We start from the raw sequence: 6,713 nt of genomic DNA on the forward strand, positions 1-6,713 counted from the left end.
GGAAAGACTTCCTGAGCTCCGAGTTACGCTCCCTGTCGAGTAACCTTACTCCAGAGATCCTTTAGTAGTTCCCAAACTTTTTTCAGGCTGCCGCCCCCTTGGCACCCAGACCACATTCCTAGCATCCTCTCCAACCCTCCCCACCACAAATATAAACCACTTTCTGCAGCAAATTCAAAACAACTATTTCACAAATAAAACTTAAACCTAATTGACCTATTAATATTCTTTTTCACATTTTCACCCCATTTTGGCCACGCCATTATCATCCCACTTTTCTTCAACACCCCCTGGATATTTATTTCCACCGTTCCGAAAGGAGCAGTACTGCCCACTTTGGGAACCATTGCTTTAGAGGAACCCCATTTCGGCCGCTTGTATTCGCGATCGTACTCTTCCAGTCATAACGCAACATTCATGTTGGATGACCATTGTCATCTTCAAAAATCGACAAACACGAAAGGACCAACGAAACTTTAATTTGGCTTAATTTCTCATGAAGTCAATAAGAGAAGAGGCGAAGCGATCTTTTAGATGGTTGAAAACACTCACATTAGATTATATCTAACGTGAAGCAATGTAGCTCGAGAAAAAGCAAGCGTTCGAATAACGATAAACCGATATTTGTCGAAAGCTTAAACGTGAATCAAGTTTACAGAATGGATCAACCCAGTAATTCCCAAACTTTTTCAGGCTGTCGCCCCCTTGGTGCCCAGGCCACATTCCTAGCACCTCATCCTCAACCCACTCACCACCACAAATATTGACCACTTTCTGCATCAAATTCAAATTCAATCTGTATTTTACTAAACCTAATTAACTCATTATCTTGTTTTTATATCCATCACCCCCTTCTAGCCACCCCGTTATCGCCCCCAGTTTTCTTCAGTGCCCTTGGATCTTTTCCCCGCTCTCAGACGGACAGTACCACTCAATTTTGGTATCACTGGATTAATCTATTAAAGTGTTCAACGAGGATAATTATCTCAAGAGAGTGAACCTGGCCAATAATTGTTTCTACTCTAGGCACAAGGCCAGACATCTTGGGGGAAGGGGGCTAGTCGATTAGAATGACCCCAGTATGCAACTGGTACTTAATTTATCGACCCAGAATGGATGAAAGGCAAAGTCGTCCTCGGCAGAATTTGAACTCGGAACGTAAAGACAGACGAAATACCGCTAAGTATTTCGCCCGCGTATATCAACATCAATGAATAAGAGCATACCAACGATCCAATAGTCTTTAATATAAATGCACAAGAGTTCTCTTCGTAGCGCAATCAGTTATATTGTTCGGTAGTTAACTGAGAGACTGATGGTTCAAGTCCACCCACGGACGTAGCACGCTGAGCAAAATGCTTAGCGGGATTTCTTCCCTTTTTACGTTCTGAGTTCAAATTCTGATGAGGTCAACTTCACCTTTTACCCTTTTGGAGTCGAGAAAATAAGTACCAGTTGAGCACTGGGGTCGATGTAATCGACTTACCCACTCGACCAAAATTTCAGACCTTGTGCCTGTTACAGAACATGTGGTTGAGAAGAAAACTGCTTACAAGACAGCCACGCCTATATATAGGTCTGTGTGTGTGTGTGTGTGTGTGTGGGCTCATAATTCATATCGTGACCTGGAAAGCTCGAATCAACTTATCCATGTAAATAGCAGGTAAAAACTCCCCCTGCACAAGCTTAAAATTATAAAATAAGGAAATTAACTCCAATGAACTCAGTAATTGAAATATATATAGATATATATGTACACACGTATTAATTATATACACACTCTTACGCATATACACGCGCGTCAATATGTGGTCTGCGTAAAAGAGTATTCGGTTTGTATGGGCATTCGTTTCAATGTACGATATATATATATATATATATATATATATATGTATATATATATATGTATATATGTATTTATATATATATATATATTTTTATATATATATATATAGAGAGAGAGAGAGAGAGAGATGTATCCTAATGTTACGTACAATACATGCAGATTGAAAACACACTACAATGCTTTATTCTCAAGCAGTTGTGGAGGTTGTAAGTGTAAACCACGTTGATATAATAACGAACAGCTTAAATATGAAATATGAAGACGTGAAGATCGTAAACTGCTAGCGTGAATGTGTGTGTGTGTGTGTGTGCGTGGAAGTAGACGTGCATGTATTGTGTGTATGTATAAACATACGTATGTATTCACACAACTATGTGTGTGTGTAGAGAGAGAGAGAGAGAGAAAGGGAGAGACATATTTATATGCATATCTATGCATATAAATATATACATATATAATATATACATACATACATACATGATAGATAGATAGGTCGATAGATAGATAGATAGACAGACAGATAGATAGAGGGTGAGTGAGCAAGCATAAACCCCCACCTGCTACCGTAACATCTTGAACCGAACAGAAACAAAACAAACGAGGACATGCACACACACAAATACATTCACACAAGCATGCGTCTCTTACCTGTCCACACCATTAATTCTAATAGATTCTTCAAATCGCTACATGTGACAGGCAGGGATCTTACACCGCACCAGCAGTAGCAGCAGCGGTGGTGGTGGTAGTAGTAGTGATGGTGGTGGTGGTAATGGTTGCGAAGATGATAGTGGTGTTGGAGATGATGGTGGTGGTGGTGGTGGTGGTAATGGCTGTGAAGATGACAGTGGAGGTGGCGGTGGTGGTTGTGATGATGATGGTGGTGGTGGCGGAGGCGGTAGTTGTAATAATGATGACGATGGCGGTGGTAATTGTGGAGGTGATGGTGGCGGAGGTGGCGATGGCAGTGATAGTGATGGTGGGGGAGGCGGTGGTTGCTGATGTGTGAAAAGACGAGGCGTGGATGTAAGCAGGTTTTGGCTAACAAATAGCCCAAAACAATTTGCCTCACACACATACACTACACACACATGCACATTTACATGCACACGTACGCACAAGCACATCTGAGAAGACACATACATAACGTGCACATGCGCACGTATCTTTACATAAATGTATGTTTGATGACACAAAATGGAAAATAGAATTCAAAAGATGGGTATTTCTTTATTCTTAATGACCAGCAGAAGCTTACAGTGTGACTCAATGACTGAGAGTTTCGTTTCTGTGCGTCATAATGAACCTCCCTAGATACAAGAGAGAGAGAGAGAGAAGAGGAAGGAATGAATTACACTGAAACGTTTATAAACATGCGCGCCCGCGCACATACAAGGAAGCCGATATGTGGTCGATCAACTTGCTAGAAATTCTTGTCAAATCTCTCTCAAAATAAAGACCCCCGTTGCCTTAATCATTGAAGGATATCATATAGGGACGAAAAACGTAGGGGTGGTCACTGTTAAAAAGTCTTTGATTACAGGACTGCTAGATTTGGGCAGATTTGAAACTAATAACGCACATAAACGCGCGTGCGCTTGTATACAAACTTGCATTTAGACAATAGACAGTATATACGCATATATCGTTAGGTGTATACACACGCACAAATATTTATACATACAAACACTTATAAAGAAACACACACCAGAATTTACACACACACATAAGCATACATATGTATGTATACCTATATATATACATATATATAGGTATACAAAATTATATTTATATATGCATACACACATACATGTATACACACACACACACACATCGGAACGAAATTTGCTTAGGGGTTGTTGCAAACCCAGTTTTTTCAGGACTTCAAAACGTATTCATTGCCCCCGCCAAAAAAAATTAGGTGCTGCGCTTGCACTCTCCTGTTCCCAAGCCTATGGACATGGGTGATGAAAATGGAGTTTTAGAAACTAGGGGACACATGGTCCAAGAGGCTTGATTCTAAAGTCACCCCATCTCACAGAAATAGGGTATTTCGTACCCCGCTGCACTTATCCCTCGTTTCTCTCATGGACATATACATACACACACACACACATTAACCCGTATATACACAAACAAATACACGCACACTTACATAAAACAAATAGCTGAAGAAATCGGAACGACGAGGCATTACGTCATTTGTCCAGATTTACTATGAAAACTTACACACATGCTCACACACTCACAGATGGTCTGGCATAAAAATGTCACACACACACACAAATAGATAGATAGATAGATAGATAGATAGATAGATAGGTATGTGTGCGTACAAGAGGGGGTTAAAACCTCAGGCAGAACCCTCCTGATCTAGCAGACCTTTATACAAAGACGTTCCAGCTTTGACAGTCACCCAAGTTTTTGTATGCGTAAGTAAGGAAAGCAGTTTAACAAAAGTGTCCTATTTTTTTAAGACGGTGAATGATCTGAGGAGAAATTTCAGTTTTTAGTAGTGCATAACCACGTACAAGCACCCTTCATTCGCTCGTGTTTTTCTATGAATATCTATATACGTACGTAGGGGCGCTTTCGTGACATATCTTAGTCACTTTCAACCTGATAGAATCTCTCTCTCTCACACACACACACACCAGGTTTGACGACAGCTGATCTTTTTTTCCAAAGAGAAAGCGAGGGTGCGAGAAAGACAGAAAAAATATGAAGGGTCACTCCAGAACAGGTCCTTTTATACTCGATCCTGGAAGAAATGAAATGCAAAATTAAGCTATCTGGCATTCTAACGAATCTGCCAATTTGTCTTCATACATCTGTGTGTGTGTGTGTCTGTGTCTGTGTGTGTGTGTGTGTGTGTATACACATACATGCATTTATACATACACCCGTATACTGCTTGACAACCGGTATTTGTTTGTTTACGTCCAAGTAACTTAACGGTTCGGCAAAAAAAGGAACCGATGAGAAAAGTAGCCGCTTTAAAAGCAAATAACTACTGGAGTCATTTATTTAGCTGAAACCCTTCAAGGTGGTGCAACAGCATGGCCGCAATCCAATGATTGAAACAGCTAAAAGAAAAGACAGACAGGCGTGAACGACATACACATACATACACGTGTGTATGTATGTTGATATTCATGTATTGTGTATCAATTCACCGAAATACGTGTATACAAATGTATGTGTATGTGTGTGTATATGTGTATAAACATGCACACATGCGGACGTGCTTAAAGACATATATAATTGCAAACATAATTAAATATGCACACAACACAACAAACACATGCTCACAGACAATGTATAAACATACGTTCATTCACAAAGTCCGAGCCAGTGAGATAACCTCGCATGACCTGCTCGAAATAACAGTCGAATTCCCTTCAAAATCAAACCCTACCGTCTCGAATTGGACAATGTAATCCCCTAAATATAAGAATAGCGAAGAATGGAACGTATTTAACCATAAGTATATGTTCCACCAGAGCTGACCTAGAGATAAACGAAATAATAACATACACACAAGCATTCGTGTAAATTCTACATACGTCACACAGATTAGTTTCCGATATCGCGACACACACAGATGTATATTGTTTTTTGTGCAATTTTGAATCATACATACATACATATACACACACACATATATATATATGGCATACACCTTAAATAAATATTGGGGGTAAGCAGTAGGTATTGGTAAAATAGCCAGCAAAATGCCTTAAACATTGAGGCGCTATTCAAAAATGTTTTTGTAAGAATTGCTTACTTAAATATATGCTTGTTTATGTGTGTATACATGTATGTGCATGTGTGCGTGTTGTGTGTGTGTATGTGTGTGCGTGTGTGTGTGTGTGTGTGTGTGTGTGTGTGTGTGTGTGTGTGTGCCTGTGAGATTTACCTTGCGAATTATTCTACCGGCAAGGCGAAAGTAAAAGGCGAAACGACTGGAGTCGTATGTTGAGTTCATCGATATTAGGGATTTGATCTGAGAAAAAATGGTAATTTATCAATAGATAAACATCGATTCTTTGTGAAAGATAGAAAGACACAGCAATGTGGAATAAGATAGATTGATAGATAGATAGATAGACAGACAGATAGATAGATAGAGAGGCAGATTGATTTATTGATGGACACAATGATGAATTCAATTAGACAGGCATAGCTATATAGAAAGGTATGTATACGTATACTATAAGGAAGTATATATAAATACGTACAAACACTACGTAGGTCCACTTTAGTAGAATTTAGTAGTTAACAATCAACTTACCTCTATGTAATATCCTACAAATATCCGTGGTGTATCGTTAATTTCCACTGATGTAGTCCTTCATCTGTCACCACACCTCTCTCTAATTCTCTCTCTCTCATTCTTTCCCTCTTTCTTTCTCTCTCTTTCTCTCCCCTGTCTCAGCAATCGCTGCCTCCTACCTTTTCATTCTACGCTATGCTTTGTCACTCGAGTTGCTACACGCGCGCGCGCAAGCACGCACACACATACATACATACACATATACATTCTCTCACATATGGCTTGATACGCATCCACTCACGCATACCCAAACGCACACACTCATTTACGCTCTTTTTCTACCCTTTTTCTATTTTTTCCTTCTCGCTCTCTCTCTCTCTCTCACTCTTGTTATTTGTCACTTATGCTCTACTGCTCTCCCACCCTATCTCTTTCCTTCTTTCTGTCTTTTTCTTTCCCTCTCTCCCTCTCTTTTTCTCACACCCTCTTTTTGACTCTATTTGTCACTCTCCGCTTATGATTTACCACTTTTGAGCTCGCTCGCTTTCTCTCTCTCTCTCTCTCTCTCTCTCGTTCTGTCTCTCTCGCTCT

This window comes from Octopus bimaculoides, chromosome 5, assembly GCF_001194135.2.
Source record: "Octopus bimaculoides isolate UCB-OBI-ISO-001 chromosome 5, ASM119413v2, whole genome shotgun sequence".
Classification (NCBI taxonomy): domain Eukaryota; kingdom Metazoa; phylum Mollusca; class Cephalopoda; order Octopoda; family Octopodidae; genus Octopus; species Octopus bimaculoides.